Source organism: Nyctereutes procyonoides, unplaced genomic scaffold (genome assembly GCF_905146905.1).
Source record: "Nyctereutes procyonoides isolate TBG_1078 unplaced genomic scaffold, NYPRO_anot_genome, whole genome shotgun sequence".
NCBI classification, from domain to species: domain Eukaryota; kingdom Metazoa; phylum Chordata; class Mammalia; order Carnivora; family Canidae; genus Nyctereutes; species Nyctereutes procyonoides.
In genome coordinates, this window is record NW_026575125.1 from 96,176,844 (window position 1) to 96,192,976 (window position 16,133).

General features: G+C 37.8%; 1 non-coding gene across 1 annotated transcript; it reads left to right on the forward strand.

Moving 5' to 3' along the window:
• Positions 1–8,308: 8,308 nt before the first annotated feature.
• LOC129518958 (U6 spliceosomal RNA) lies at positions 8,309–8,410 on the forward strand. Its single transcript, XR_008666293.1, has one exon. It is a non-coding gene; the product is annotated as a U6 spliceosomal RNA (small nuclear RNA).
• Positions 8,411–16,133: the final 7,723 nt, after the last annotated feature.

A 16,133-nucleotide genomic window follows, 5' to 3' on the forward strand; every position in this document is an offset into this window, starting at 1 on the left:
CAATTGTAAATGGAATTGACTCCTTAATTTCTATTTCCTCAGTCTCATTGTTAGTGTATAGAAATGTCATTGATTTCTGGGCATTGATTTTGTATCCTGCCATGCTACCAAATTGCTGTGTGAGTTCTAGGAATCTTGGGGTGGAGACTTTTGGGTTTTCTACGTAGAGTATCATGTCATCGGCAAAGAGGGAGAGTTTGACTTCTTCTTTGCCAATTTGAATGCCTTTAATGTCTTTTTGTTGTCTGATTGCTGAGGCTAGGACTTCCAGTACTATGTTGAATAGCAGTGGTGAGAGGGGACATCCCTGTCTTGTTCCTGATCTTAGGGGAAAGGCTCCCAGTGCTTCCCCATTGAGAATGATATTTGCTGTGGGCTTTTCGTAGATGGCTTTTAAGATGTTGAGGAATGTTCCCTCTATCCCTACACTCTGAAGGGTTTTGATCAGGAATGGTTGCTGTATTTTGTCAAATGCTTTCTCTGCATCTAATGAGAGGATCATATGGTTCTTGGTTTTTCTCTTGCTGATATGATGAATCACATTGATTGTTTTACGAGTGTTGAACCAGCCTTGCATCCCGGGGATAAATCCTACTTGGTCATGGTGAATAATTTTCTTAATGTGTTGTTGGATCCTATTGGCTAGTATCTTGTTGAGAATTTTTGCATCCATGTTCATCAGGGATATTGGTCTGTAATTCTCCTTTTTGGTGGGGTCTTTGTCTGGTTTTGGAATTAAGGTGATGCTGGCCTCATAGAATGAGTTTGGAAGTTCTCCATCTCTTTCTATCTTTCCAAACAGCTTTAGTAGAATAGGTATGATTTCTTCTTTAAACGTTTGATAGAATTCCCCTGGGAAGCCATCTGGCCCTGGACTCTTGTGTCTTGGGAGGTTTTTGATGACTGCTTCAATTTCCTCCCTGGTTATTGGCCTGTTCAGGTTTTCTATTTCTTCCTGCTCCAGTTTTGGTAGTTTGTGGCTTTCCAGGAATGCGTCCATTTCTTCTAGATTGCCTAATTTATTGGCGTAGAGCTGTTCATAATATGTTTTTAAAATCGTTTGTATTTCCTTGGTGTTGGTAGTGATCTCTCCTTTCTCATTCATGATTTTATTAATTTGAGTCTTCTCTCTCTTCTTTTTTTTTATCTTTTTTAAATTTATTTTTTCTTTTATTTTTTTATTTTATTTTTTTTTATAAATTAATTTTTATTGGTGTTCAATTTACCAACATACAGAATAACACCCAGTGCTCATCCCGTCAAGTGTCCCCCTCCATGCCCGTCACCCATTCACCCCCACCCCCGCCCTCCTCCCCTTCCACCACCCCTAGTTCATTTCCCAGAGTTAGAAGTCTTTATGTTCTGTCTCCCTTTCTGATATCTCCCACACATTTCTTCTCCCTTCCCTTATATTCCCCTTCACTATTATTCATATTCCCCAAATGAGTGAGAACATACACTGTTTGTCCTTCTCCGATTGACTTACTTCACTCAGCATAATACCCTCCAGTTCCATCCACGTTGAAGCAAATGGTGGGTATTTGTTGTTTCTAATGGCTGAGTAATATTCCATTGTATACATAAACCACATCTTCTTTATCCATTCATCTTTCGATGGGCACCGAGGCTCCTTCCACAGTTTGGCTATTGTGGACATGGCTGCTAGAAACATCGGGGTGCAGGTGCCCCGGCGTTTCATTGCATCTGAATCTTCGGGGTAAATCCCTAACAGTGCAATTGCTGGGTCGTAGGGCAGGTCTATTTTTAATTCTTTGAGGAACCTCCACACAGTTTTCCAGAGTGGCTGCACCAGTTCACATTCCCACCAACAGTGTAAGAGGGTTCCCTTTTATCCGCATCCTCTCCAACATTTGTTGTTTCCTGCCTTATTAATTTTCCCCATTCTCACTGGTGTGAGGTGGTATCTCATTGTGGTTTTGATTTGTATTTCCCTGATGGCAAGTGATGCAGAGCATTTTCTCATGTGCATGTTGGCCATGTCTATGTCTTCCTCTGTGAGATTTCTCTTCATGTCTTTTGCCCATTTCATGATTGGATTGTTTGTTTCTTTGGTGTTGAGTTTAATAAGTTCTTTATAGATTTTGGAAACTAGCCCTTTATCTGATATGTTATTTGCAAATATCTTCTCCCATTCTGTAGGTTGTCTTTGAGTTTTGTTGACTGTATCCTTTGCTGTGCAAAAGCTTCTTATCTTGATGAAGTCCCAATAGTTCATTTTTGCTTTTGTTTCTTTTGTTTTCGTGGATGTATCTTGCAAGAAGTTACTGTGGCCAAGTTCAAAAAGGGTGTTGCCTGTGTTCTCCTCTAGGATTTTGATGGAGTCTTGTCTCACATTTAAATCTTTCATCCATTTTGAGTTTATCTTTGTGTATGGTGCCAGAGAGTGGTCTAGTTTCATTCTTCTGCATGTGGATGACCAATTTTCCCAGCACCATTTATTGAAGAGACTGTCTTTCTTCCAGTGGATCGTCTTTCCTCCTTTGTCGAATATTAGTTGACCATAAAGTTCAGGGTCCATTTCTGGATTCTCTATTCTGTTCCATTGGTCTATGTGTCTGTTTTTGTGCCAGTACCACACTGTCTTGATGACCACAGCTTTGTAGTACAACCTGAAATCTGGCATTGTGATGCCTCCAGCTATGCTTTTCTTTTTTAAAATTCCCCTGGCTATTCGGGGTCTTTTCTGATTCCACACAAATCTTAAAATAATTTGTTCTAAGTCTCTGAAAAAAGTCCATGGTATTTTGATAGGGATTGCATTGAACGTGTAAATTGCCCTGGGTAGCATTGACATTTTCACAATATTAATTCTGCCAATCCATGAGCATGGAATATTTTTCCATCTCTTTGTGTCTTCCTCAATTTCTTTCAGAAGTGTTCTATAGTTTTTAGGGTATAGATCCTTTACTTCTTTGGTTAGGTTTATTCCTAGGTATCTTATGCTTTTGGGTGCAATTGTAAATGGGATTGACTCCTTAATTTCTCTTTCTTCAGTCTCATTGTTAGTGTATAGGAATGCCATTGATTTCTGGGCATTGATTTTGTATCCTGCCACGCTACCAAATTGCTGTATGAGTTCTAGCAATCTTGGGGTGGAGGCTTTTGGGTTTTCTATGTAGAGTATCATGTCATCGGCGAAGAGGGAGAGTTTGACTTCTTCTTTGCCAATTTGAATGCCTTTAATGTCTTTTTGTTGTCTGATTGCTGAGGCTAGGACTTCCAATACTATGTTGAATAGCAGTGGTGAGAGTGGACATCCCTGTCTGGTTCCTGATCTTAGGGGAAAGGCTCCCAGTGCTTCCCCATTGATAATGATATTTGCTGTGGGCTTTTCGTAGATGGCTTTTAAGATATCGAGGAAAGTTCCCTCTATCCCTACACTCTGAAGAGTTTTGATCAGGAATGGATGCTGTATTTTGTCAAATGCTTTCTCTGCATCTAATGAGAGGATCATATGGTTCTTGGTTTTTCTCTTGCTGATATGATGAATCACATTGATTGTTTTACGAGTGTTGAACCAGCCTTGCATCCCGGGGATAAATCCTACTTGGTCATGGTGAATAATTTTCTTAATGTGTTGTTGGATCCTATTGGCTAGTATCTTGTTGAGAATTTTTGCATCCATGTTCATCAGGGATATTGGTCTGTAATTCTCCTTTTTGGTGGGGTCTTTGTCTGGTTTTGGAATTAAGGTGATGCTGGCCTCATAGAATGAGTTTGGAAGTACTCCATCTCTTTCTATCTTTCCAAACAGCTTTAGTAGAATAGGTATGATTTCTTCTTTAAACGTTTGATAGAATTCCCCTGGGAAGCCATCTGGCCCTGGACTCTTGTGTCTTGGGAGGTTTTTGATGACTGCTTCAATTTCCTCCCTGGTTATTGGCCTGTTCAGGTTTTCTATTTCTTCCTGCTCCAGTTTTGGTAGTTTGTGGCTTTCCAGGAATGCGTCCATTTCTTCTAGATTGCCTAATTTATTGGCGTAGAGCTGTTCATAATATGTTTTTAAAATCGTTTGTATTTCCTTGGTGTTGGTAGTGATCTCTCCTTTCTCATTCATGATTTTATTAATTTGAGTCTTCTCTCTCTTCTTTTTAATAAGGCTGGCTAAGGGTGTATCTATCTTATTAATTCTTTCAAAGAACCAACTCCTGGTTCTGTTGATCTGTTCCATAGTTCTTCTGGTCTCAATTTTGTTGAGTTCTGCTCGAATTTTAATTAACTCTCTTCTTCTGCTGGGTGTAGGATCTATTTGCTGTTTTTTTTCTAGCTCCTTTATGTGTAAGGTTAGCTTTTGTATTTGAGTTCTTTCCAGTTTTTGATTGGATGCTTGTATTGTGATGTACTTCCCCCTCAGGACTGTTTTTGCTGCATCCCAAAGATTTTGAACGGTTGTATCTTCATTCTCATTAGTTTCTTTTTTTAAATTTATTTTATGATAGTCAGAGAGAGAGAGAGAGAGAGAGAGAGAGAGAGAGAGAGAGGCAGAGACACAGGCAGAGGGAGAAGCAGGCTCCATGCACCGGGAGCCCGACTTGGGACTCGATCCGGGGTCTCCAGAATCGCGCCCTGGGCCAAAGGCAGGCGCCAAACCACTGCGCCACCCAGGGATCCCCATTCTCATTAGTTTCGATGAATTTTTTTAATTCGTCCTTAATTTCCTGGTTGACCCTTTCATCATTTAGCAGGATGGTCCTTAACCTCCACGTGTTTGAGGTCCTTCCAAACTTCTTCTTGTGATTTAGTTCTAATTTCAAGGCATAATGATCTGAGAATATGCAGGGGACGGTCCCAATCTTTCGGTATCGGTTCAGACCCAATTTGTGACCCAGTATGTGGTCTATTCTGGAGAAAGTTCCATGTGCACTTGAGAAGAATGTGTATTCAGTTGAGTTTGGATGTAAAGTTCTGTAGATATCTGTGAAATCCATCTGGTCCAGTGTATCATTTACAGCTCTCGTTTCTTTGGAGATGTTGTGCTTAGGAGACCTATTGAGGGTAGAAAGAGCTAGATTGAAGTCACCAAGTATAAGTGTATTATTATCTAAGTATGTCTTCACTTTCGTTATTAATTGGTTTAAATATTTGGCAGCTCCCACATTCGGGGCATTATATTGAGGATTGTTAAGTCCTCTTGTTGGATAGATCCTTTAAGTATGAGATAGTGTCCCTCTTCATCTCTCACTACAGTCTTCGGGGTAAATTTTAGTTTATCTGATATAAGGATGGCTACCCCTGCTTTCTATTGAGGACCATTTGAATGGTACATGGTTCTCCAACCTTTTATTTTCAGGTTGTAGGTGTCCTTCTGTCTAAAATGAGTCTCTTGTGGACAGCAAATAGATGGGTCCTGCTTTTTTATCCAGTCTGAAACCCTGTGCCTTTTGATGGGGTCATTAATCAGTTCACGTTCAGAGTTACTATTGACAGATAGTTTAGTGTCATCATGATATCTATTCAGTCCTTGTTTTTGTGGATTGCTCCACTGGACTTCTTCTTAAAGGGGAATTTTAAGAGTCCCCCTTAAAATTTCTTGCAGAGCTGGTTTGGAGGTCATATATTCTTTCAGTTCCTGCCTGTCTTGGAAGCTCTTTATCCCTCCTTCCATTCTGAATGAGAGCCTTGCTGGATAAAGTATTCTTGGTTGCATGTTCTTCTCATTTAGCACCCTGAATGGCCTGCCAGGTCTCTGTGGAGAGGTCTGCTGTTATCCTAATGCTTCTCCCCATAAATTTAGAGATTTCTTGTCTCTTGCTGCTTTAAGGATCTTCTCTTTATGTTTGTAATTTGCAAGTTTCAGTATTAAATGTTGAGGTGTTGAGTGGTTTTTATTGATTTTAGGGGGGATCTCTCTATCTCCTGGATCTGAATACCTGTTTCCCTTCTCAAGTTAGGGACATTCTCAGCTATGATTTTTTCAAATACAGTTTCTGGACCTCTGTCCCTTTCGGCACCCTCGGGAACCCAAATTAAAGGTAGATCTTTCCTTCTGAGGCTGTTATTTATTTTCCTTAGCCTATCCTCATTATCTTTTGTTTTTATTCTTTTTCCTCAGTTTACCTCCTTGCCATCAACTTGTCTTCTATGTCACTCACTCGTCCTTATACCTCGTTAACCCTCATTCTTAGGACCTCCAGTTTGGATTGCATCTTATTTGATATTTAATTTCAGCCTGATTAGATATAAATTCTGCAGTCATGAAGTCTCTTGAATACTTTATGCTTTTTTTCTAGAGCCACCAGTAGCTTTTTAATTGTGCTTCTGAATTGGCTTTCTGACATGAATTGTAATCCAGATTTTGTAACTCTGTGGGAAAGACGACTGTTTCTGATTCTTTTGTGGTGACTTTTTCCTTCTAGTCATTTTGCTCAGTGCTGAGTGGCCAAAAACAAGTTGTACTGGAAAAAGGAGAAAAAGAGAGAGGAAAAAAAAGTAATAAAGGAATAAAAGAAGGGGGGAACAAACAGAAAACAAAAAACAAGGGGGAGTATCCTCTGATTCTATATACTGTAAATCCCTCAACTTCCCTGGAACTTTCCAGTGCCGCTGGGTCAATAACTGGCCTTTCCCCTGTCCTTCTAGCTGGTCTTCTGGGGGAGGGGCCTGCTTTGCTGATCCTCAGGTGTATGCCCCTGGGGGAGCTGCCCAGCCCCCTGCAGGTGCACGTCTCAGTGGGTGCTGTTTATCCTGTGAGGCCCCTGCTAACTCCCAGGTACAAGGTGACACCAGGAGGAACAAAAACAGTGGCGGTGGCCAACTCTCCAGCCCTGGAGTCAGCTGCAGCAGTAACTACCACAGCTCCCAGTCCGAAGCGGCCTGGGTGCTCTGGGGGCGAGGGTCGCCGATCTGCATAGCTCTGGGGCAGCCGGAGGCAGGAGCACCCGCGGTGTCCTGAGCCCTCCCGGCCTCTGCCTGTCCCGGGTGGAGTGTTGGATCTTGGGTTGTGTCCCCCAGTGCCCTGGTCTTCAGGGCCTGCAGCACTGTAATTCCGCTCCCGGGGCTGCGCAGCCCCCTCCGTTTGGAGCCGCCCCCCCCCCCCCGCCCAGCCTCCACTTGAGCTCCTCCCGAGGCCCTGCCAAGTGCCGGCTGCAGCCCTTTAGGGAGCTCGGCCTGTGGTGTGTGGCGCTCTCCCCTGGGTGCAGTTCTTCCGTTAGTGCCCCTGGGAGCCTGAGGGCATCCTTTTCTCTCCTGGGATCCTGTCTGAGCTCCCCGCAAACGCCTTTTCATCCGGGAAGATTGGTGAAGCTCCTGCTTCTCTGGGCCTGGGCCTTCCTGTCTTGGGCGCACTGCCACGTGGCCTTAGCGCGGCTCCTCTGGGGGCCCCTCCCCCTTGGATGCCTTTTTATTTCTTTATTATTATTTTTTTCCGTCTACCTACCTTGATAGAAGCGCAAACTCTTCTCACTGTAGCATTCCAGCTGTTCTCTGTTTAAATCTCAGGCCGAATTCATATGTTTTCAGGATGATTTGAAAGTTATTTAGTTAGGTATGTTGGTGGGGACAGGTGACTTGGGGACCCTAGTCTTCTGCCATCTTGCCCCATCCCCGGTAAAAGTCAATATCTTATAATGGTTTAGATCATGTGTTCTGCAGTTGTCCTTCTGTAGGTAAAATTTTGGTTCTGTCACTTAGTAGCTCTGTAACTCAGAGAACAATTTAACTTTTTGTGTTTAGCTTTCTCAACTGTGAAATGTTGGTAATTATTAGAATTATTGTTGATTTCTTATTTTCTTCTGGGCAGGCCAAACTCTTTGGAATAATGAAAAGAATAAGAAATTAATCTAAGCCAAAGAATATCTAAATAATCCATTACCATGGTATGAGGAGAGTATCTTCCATTTCTTAGTTCTTAGTTTCTTTCTTGCAGCTGCATTGGTGTGGAAATGGGAATATATAACTCCCAGACTTTATTTATATTATTTATTATTATTTATTTATTTATTTATTTATGTAGACTCCATGCCCAGCATGGAGCCTGAAGTGGGGCTTGAACTCAGGGAACTTGAGATCAAGACCTGAGCTGAGATAAAGAGTCAGATGTTGGGACACCTGGGTGGCTCAGCAGTTTGCCTCCTGCCTTGGGCCCAAGGCATGATCGTGGAGTGCCAGGATCGAGTCCCATGTCAGGCTCCCTTAGGTGAGCCTGCTTCTCCTCTGCTAATGTCTCTGCCTCTCTCTCTCTGTGTCTCTCATGAATAAATAAATAAAATCTTAAGAAAAAAGAGTCAGATGCTTTACTGACTGAGCTCCCACGTGTCCCAACCATCAGACTTTAAACATACACTAGTTTGTGCTCACTTTGGTAGCACATATACTAAAATTGGAATGACAAAGTTTGTCATGGCTCCTGTGCAAGAATACCAAACATATTCATGAAGCATTCCATATTTTTGGAACTAAAGGGTATAATGCTAAGTGAATAAGTCAGTCAAAGATAAATACCATATGAGTTCACTAATATGTGGAATTTAAGAAAGCTGACAAATAAGCAGAAAAAATGAGAGAGAGAGAGAGAGAGAGAGAGAGAGAGAGGGAAATCAAGAAACAGACTCAACTACAGAGGACAAACTGATGGTTACCAGAGAGGAGGTGGGTGGAAGGATGGGTGAAATAGATGATGGGGATTAAGGAGTGCACTTGTGATGAGCACTGGCTGTTGAATGAAACTAATATAACATTGTGTATTAACTAACTGGAATTATAATTGAAACTTAAAAACATATATTGGTTTGACCAGAATTGTGATCGGGAGGAGTAACAAGTCTGCAGTTTTCTAGAGTGTGATATGGGAAAAACAATGAGTCAGGAAATAATTCCTAGGTTTTGAGAAAAGTTTTAAATAAAAGGTAGCTTTGACCTAGACAAAGAAAGAAAACACATTTTAAGTAAGAGGAAAATAATATATAAAAATCTGAAGAAATAAACCACCATAATATAACTTTTGAAGAAATACAATTAATATGTGTGGATGGTGCACAAATTATATGTGGCAGGACATGAGAGTAGAGGGGTAGGTGGGGATTGAATCATTAAGGGTATTGGGGTCAAACTAAAAACATTCCTTATATTTAAAGTGTTGGGAGCAGAACCAGATTAGAGGCAATAAGACCATTTAAGAGACAATGATAGGAATCTGGGCAAAAGACAACAGGGATATCAGAAATATTCCTTTAATTGTGTTTGTATGTTTGAATGTATCTCATAAAAACAGAGGAAAGAAGGAATGGAAGAAGAAATCAGACTGCCATTTTACTACCAAGGGAATGAGGTTGGTGGAGAGGAAAATACTATTTATGTTATTTGATTTGATATAATAGGTATGTTTTATTTTTCTAAAAGAAGTGTATAAAAAGTCAATAAATTAGACATCCAATTATTAATTTTTTCTGCTTGAAGTATATGTACATCATCTTACTCTAAATTTGCAGTTACTTTCTATTGCTCACATATACAAGACAAAGAATGACATCCCATATTTTAGCTATTATTATCTGTGCTTTTGTTGTTGTATCCAAAAAAATTGTTGTCAAGACCAATGTCAAGGGGCTTTTTGTCTGTTTTCTTCTAGGAGTTTTATAGTTCAGTTCTTATGTTTACATCTTTAATACATTGTGAGTTAATTTTCATGGATGGTGTAAGATAGGGGCCCAATTTAATTTTTCTGCATGTAATTATCCACTTTCTCTAACATTATTTATTAAAAAGACTATCTTTTCTCCACTGAAACAAATATTTACTCCCTTGTTAATTATTAGTTGGCTCCCTTGTCAAGTATTAGTTGAATTTTAGCATGTGAGGGTTTATTTGGAGGCTCTGCATTCTGTTCTTTTGGTTTATGTGTCTGTTTTTAATGCCAATGTCATACTGTTTTGATTACTATAACTTTATAATGTAGTTTGAAATCAAGAAATGTGATGCTTTTAAATTTGTTCTCCTTTCTTAGGATTGTTTTGGCTATTCAGTGCCACTTGTGGTTCCATACAAATTTTAGAATTATTTTTTTCTTTTTCTGTGAAAATGTCATTTGAATTTTGATAGGATTACACTAAATCTATAGATGGCTTTGGGTAGTATGGTTATTTGTGAGAGACAAAGAGAGAGAGGCAGAGACATAGGTAAAGGGAGAAGCAGGTTCCCTGTGGGGAGACCAGTGTGGGACTTGATCCCAGGACCTGAGATCATGACCTGAGCCAAAGGCAGATGCTCAACTGCTGAGCCACCCAGGCATCCCTATTTTTATTTTTTTAAAGATTTATTGTATTTATTTGAGAGGGAGAGAGAAAGAGAGCAGAGGGAGGGGCAGAGGGAAAAGGAGAGAGAGAATCTTAAGCAGGCTTTATACCCAGTGCAGAGTCTGACACAGGGCTCAATTTCATCATCCTTAGATCATGACCTGAGCGGAAATTAAGAGTTGGGTGCTTAACTGGCTGAACCACTCAGGGTGTCCATGGACACTTTAACAATATTAATTTTCCTGGGGATCCTGCCTGGCTTATTCAGTAGAGCATGTGACTTTTGGTCTCCAGGTCATGAGTTCAAGGACCAAATTGGGAATAGAGCTTACAATAAAAAAAAAATGTTAATTTTCCTAATACATGAACCTGGAACATTTTTCTATTTTTTTGTGTCTTTTTCATTTTCATTTATGAATCTTGTAGTTTTCAGTGTACAGATATTTACCTCTTTGTTTGAATTTATTCTTAAGTATTTTATTGTTTTTAATGCTATTGTGGATGGAATTGTTTTCTTTATTTTTTTCAGATATTTTATTGTCAGTGTATAGAAACACAAATGACTTTGTATGTTAATTTTATATTCTACAAACTTACTGAAACTGTTGATTAATTCTTACAGTTCTTTGGTGGAGTCTTTTGCGTTTTCTATGTATAATGTCATGCCACCTGCAAACAAAGACAAATTTACTTCTATTTTCTGATTTACATTCATTTTGTTTATTTTTCTTTTTTTTTATTTTTTTTATAAATTAATTTTTATTGGTGTTCAATTTACCAACATACAGAATAACACCCAGTGCTCATCCCGTCAAGTGTCCCCCTCCGTGCTTTGTTTATTTTTCTTGCTTAATTTCTTTGGCTAGGACTTCCAGTACTATATTTAATAGGAGTAGTGATAGTGGGCATGCTATTCTTATTCATGATCTTAGAAGAAAATGTTCCAAACTATCACTATTGAATATATTAGCTGTGGGTTTGTCATACATGGTCTTTATTATGCTGAGGTATGTGCATTCAATACCAAATTTGTTGGGTGTTTTATTTATTTTTTTTCATGAAAGGATGTTGTATTTTGTCAAATGTTTTTTTCTGCATTTATTGAGATGATCATGTGATTTTTGTCTTTATTAATGTGGTGTATTACATTTATTGATTTGTGTATGTTGAGCTATCCCAGGGTTATATCCTGCTTGATCATGGTGTATAATCCTCTTAATATGCTGTTGAATTTGGTATGCTTATATTTTGCTGAGGATTTTTACATCTCTGTTCATCAGGGATATTGGTCTGTTTTGTTTTCTTAGCGTGTCTTTTTCTGGCTTTAGTATCAGGACAATGTTGGCCTTGTAAAATGATTTTGAGACTGTTTCCTCCCTTCAATTTATGGAATAGTTTAATATGGATTGACATTAATTCTCCTTTAAATGCTTGTTAAAATTCGTAAGTGAAACTATTTGGTCCTGAACATTTGCTTGTTGGAAGGTTTTTAATTACTGTTTAATCTCAAAGATTTCACTGTAAATTTATAGATAAGTTATTAAAATTTATATTAGAAATAAATGATATCAAAGGTGATTTTTAAATCCCATCTATTTGGTTTCAGGTTGTTACAGAGCATCATTTTGCATCTTTCCACTTCTTCCTCCATTCTAGTCCAAAACTGCTCAATAGAAATAATATCAACAGAAACAAAGTAACTCTGAGATTTCAAAATGGACCAAATTGTAAATAGATTATCATTCCAGTCAGAACCCAGATGTCTTAAAACAAACAATGGATGACCATTGGATAAACATGATACATTTAACAAATCCATAAAAATAAAAAAATAAAAATTTATAAAAGGGATCCCTGGGTGGCGCAGCGGTTTGGCGCCTGCCTTTGGCCCAGGACGCAATCTTGGAGACCCTGGATCGAATCCCACATCAGGCTCCCGGTGCATGGGGCCTGCTTCTCCCTCTGCTGTGTCTCTGCCTCTCTCTCTCTCTCTGTGACTATCATAAAAAAAAATTAAAAAAAAACAAATCCATAAAATACTGTCTGTTTTTTACATGCATGAAATTAATAGGATTCTTATTTCAATGCAGTTCCCAAAATGCTACAATCAGATAAGATATACTTAAATCCATGTGCTTCAACATCGCCTTTTTAAATGAATTACATTAATCATCTAAAACAAAATTAATCATTAAAACAAAGGGGCCCAATCTTCTACAGAGGCTACTATTGAAAATGAATTCTTCTATCTAACTTATAAAGAATATTTGCTTCTATTATTAAGGATTATAAAATAACCAGTATGGAAGAATTAAAAATAACTTAATAATATATCATATTCATCATTTTACCCATACTTCTATCAGTAATATCCCTTCCCTGTTTTAAATATGAATGAAATTTGCATAGTTAAATCTTAAAGTCATAAAGTGGTAAAAACAATATTTTTATATTGTTAAGAACAGAAGCACCAATTTGTTGTATTTTTTCTTATTTTTTTTAAACATAAAGCTTAGTGAAACTATGTCTCTATAAACAATTAGTTCAATAATTTTGACCTAACCAGTGGGCCAAGCACCATTTTTCAACTCAATATAACTGCCAGTAAAATTAATTTACCAAATTTTCTATTTTTTTCTGAACTGATCTTTTCATAACTGAATATGCAATTAAATTCATAAAAAAATATTTGTCCATGTCATTTGTAGAATAAAATCCCATGCATACAGACTCTCAAGTGAATGGTGTGTGTTGGGGTGTGTGTGTGTTTTCAAGGATAAAAGCTAGAAAAGAGAACAAAAATCAGGTAGAAGATACCATGACCTTACAATTTGAATGAACCTCAAATTTTAACATGGTATGCAAAAATCAGAAGATAAAAGTTCCAGTACATAATATAATATAAATTTTCATTTGTGTCATGATCCACATATTGTGTGAATAGTCAAAAACTGGGCATTTAGTATTGGGACATTTTTTCCAAAGGTAATCCCCCAGTAAAGCTAGATATTGGATTGAGAGTTGTAATATAATTATTTGAGTTTACTTGAGAAGTTCAGTGATCATTTGTTATTTTTGTTTTTGTCCATTACTCACCCACTTACCATCTTAAGTGCCTAATGACCTTTCTTGATTTATAAACATGCAACAGAAGACAAATGAACCAACATGTGGGGCTGGATGACCTTTCCTGGATTTCTGAGGCCTTAAACTCTCATTTATTTTTCTTCTAGAAGTGTATAAATCAAAATGAAGCAGGTTGTACAATGAAGAGTTAACTTTGTCAGTGACATATATTTACGTCTTCTTTGAAGAAAAATATACATGAAAGCCATTCCTTTCCTTTTCATTGACTGTGCAGTGATTTCTAAACTACTGATAGAAGCACTCCAGATTTAGATCATTTTAATGCTTAAATAAAAAGTATTTTGGTCTTCAAAGTGAAAATAAGCACAATCAATAATTATCTTTTTCTTGTATACTACTTAAACTGTATGAGCTCTGATTTAAGTGGAAACTATAATTGGGAGAAGGAAAACACATCTACGTGACAAACATGAATCCTAATCAGCATTATAATCTTGCCATTGTTTATATTCTATTCTATTTTACTAACATTTATTTTTTTATCATTTTATAGTAGTTTCTTCCTTTTTGCTTTTTTTTTTTTTTTACTATTTTCTGTGACTGGACTATGATATACATGCCCCATTTCTCCTTTGCTGTTGTTTACTGGAGCAGATCTATAAGAAAATTAAAATGCCAGGGCCATACATTTTCTTTTATTTTAGATTTTATTTATTTATTCATGAGAGTCACAGAAAGAGAAGCAGAGACATAGACAGAGGGAGAATTGGGCGCCCTCCTGGGAACCTGATGTAGAACTTGATCCTTGGACCCCGGGAACACGACCTGAGCCAAAGGCAGATAATCAATCACTGAGCCACCCAGGTGCTCCAGGCTATATATTTTCAATAAGGATTGATATATTTTAATAGTTAAAAAATCCTAATTCTCTGAGTATCTTGCCATTTCACCAAAAAAAGTAAAAAAAAAAATCACATTATTTATTTGATTTTGGACTTGTAGAAAACAAAACATCATTCCTTCAACAATTTATTTATCCAGCTGAACAAAATTATTTGATCAGTGAACCTAGAGATGGCATAGAAATGACTATCAAGAAAATAGCCACACTACTGTCTTCAAAAGAGTAAGTTTATGGTTAAAGAAGAATATCTCTCTTTTAGAGATTGATCTGTTTCAGTTAACACAAAGCAGAAGCTGATATGTAGACTTTGTTTTGTTAAGTAAAAATTTAATTTTTTTCAGTTTTTTAACTGTATCTTATAAATATTTTTAAATCTCCCAATTATTTAGTGGACATTTATGATTATTTTAGCAGTGTCCATCATTCTTTTTCAATTGTCTGGGGATTTATGTGGTTCTTAGGAAGCTGATGCCATGTACATGACACACGGACACACACACACACACACACACACACACCACATTTAATTTGTTAAGTAAACTCTGTGCCCAATGTTGGGTTCAAACTTATGACTCTGAGATTAAGAGTCACATATTTCACTGACTGAGCCAGACAGGTGCCCCTCTACCCCTATATTCAAGGGGAGATCATGAGGTTGTGTAAGCCAATCAGTGCATTACTTCTCTCTGAATATATTTATCTAAACTGATTTGGTCTGTTCTCATACCTTAAGTTCCTTTACTTGCAACTCTGAGACAACTAGCTTACAAAGCCCTACACAAGCTCCACCTTTGTTAAGTCTCAGACTTCATCACCTATCTTCCTTCTTTCTCCAGTCTAGCCACACTGATCACTTTGCTATCTCTAATAAGTCAGTCACATTTTTGCTATAAGTATCTTTGCACCAGTTGTTTCCTGTACCTATAATACTCTTCCACAGATATCTAAAAGGCTGACCTTCTCATTATTTCAAGTTTTTGCTAAAATTTACTTTCTCAATCAAGTCTACTCTGAGGACATCATTTTAAAAATTTTTTTTAAATATTTTATTTATTTATTCATGAGACACACACACACACACACACACAGAGAGAGAGAGAGAGAGAGAGAGAGAGAGAGAGAGAGAGATTGGCAGAGACAGGCAGAGGGAGAAGCAGGCTCCATGCAGGGAGCCTGACTGTATCCCGGGTCTCCAGGATCACGCCCTGGGCTGAAGGTGGCGCTAAACCGCTGAGCCACCCGGGCTGCCCTGAGGACATCATTTAAAGAGTCAACCTATCCAAGCACTTCCAAACATTGTCTGTTTTATGATATATATATATATATATTTATAGTAAGAATTTATTTATCCCTCATGGTACTAACCCTAATGAAGGACAAATCAAAGATATTAAAAAAATACTGGCTGGATTATTTTGTGAATATAATAAACACGGGTAAAATTCATAAAATATTTATCAATTCAAGCTAGGAAAATGAACATAAACAAGAACATATCAGAAAGTCATTTTCATATGGCTATAAATGTGATAAACACATTTACACAGTGTTGTGTTTTATGAAAATATCTCAGTATCTACTTGAGACAGTGGAAAAAAGGACAAAGAAATGGTTGGGCATGTGGTGTACTAGGCTCTCAGTATTTGTTCAGTAAGAAAAGCAGAAGGTAGAGGGAGGGTACACTACTAATACATTACTTGGAAATTTGGTAGGAACTTGGCTATACTATAGGCATTAAATATATAATCATTGCTATATTCTAAAGCGAACAATATTTTTACTGGATCACTTTCACAATTAAAAAATCATAGTATATTTCATTTACACTTAGGTACAAAATAATTCAAGACATTAGGAGCCTAGTTTCATAATGCATTGAAGTTAAGAGCGTC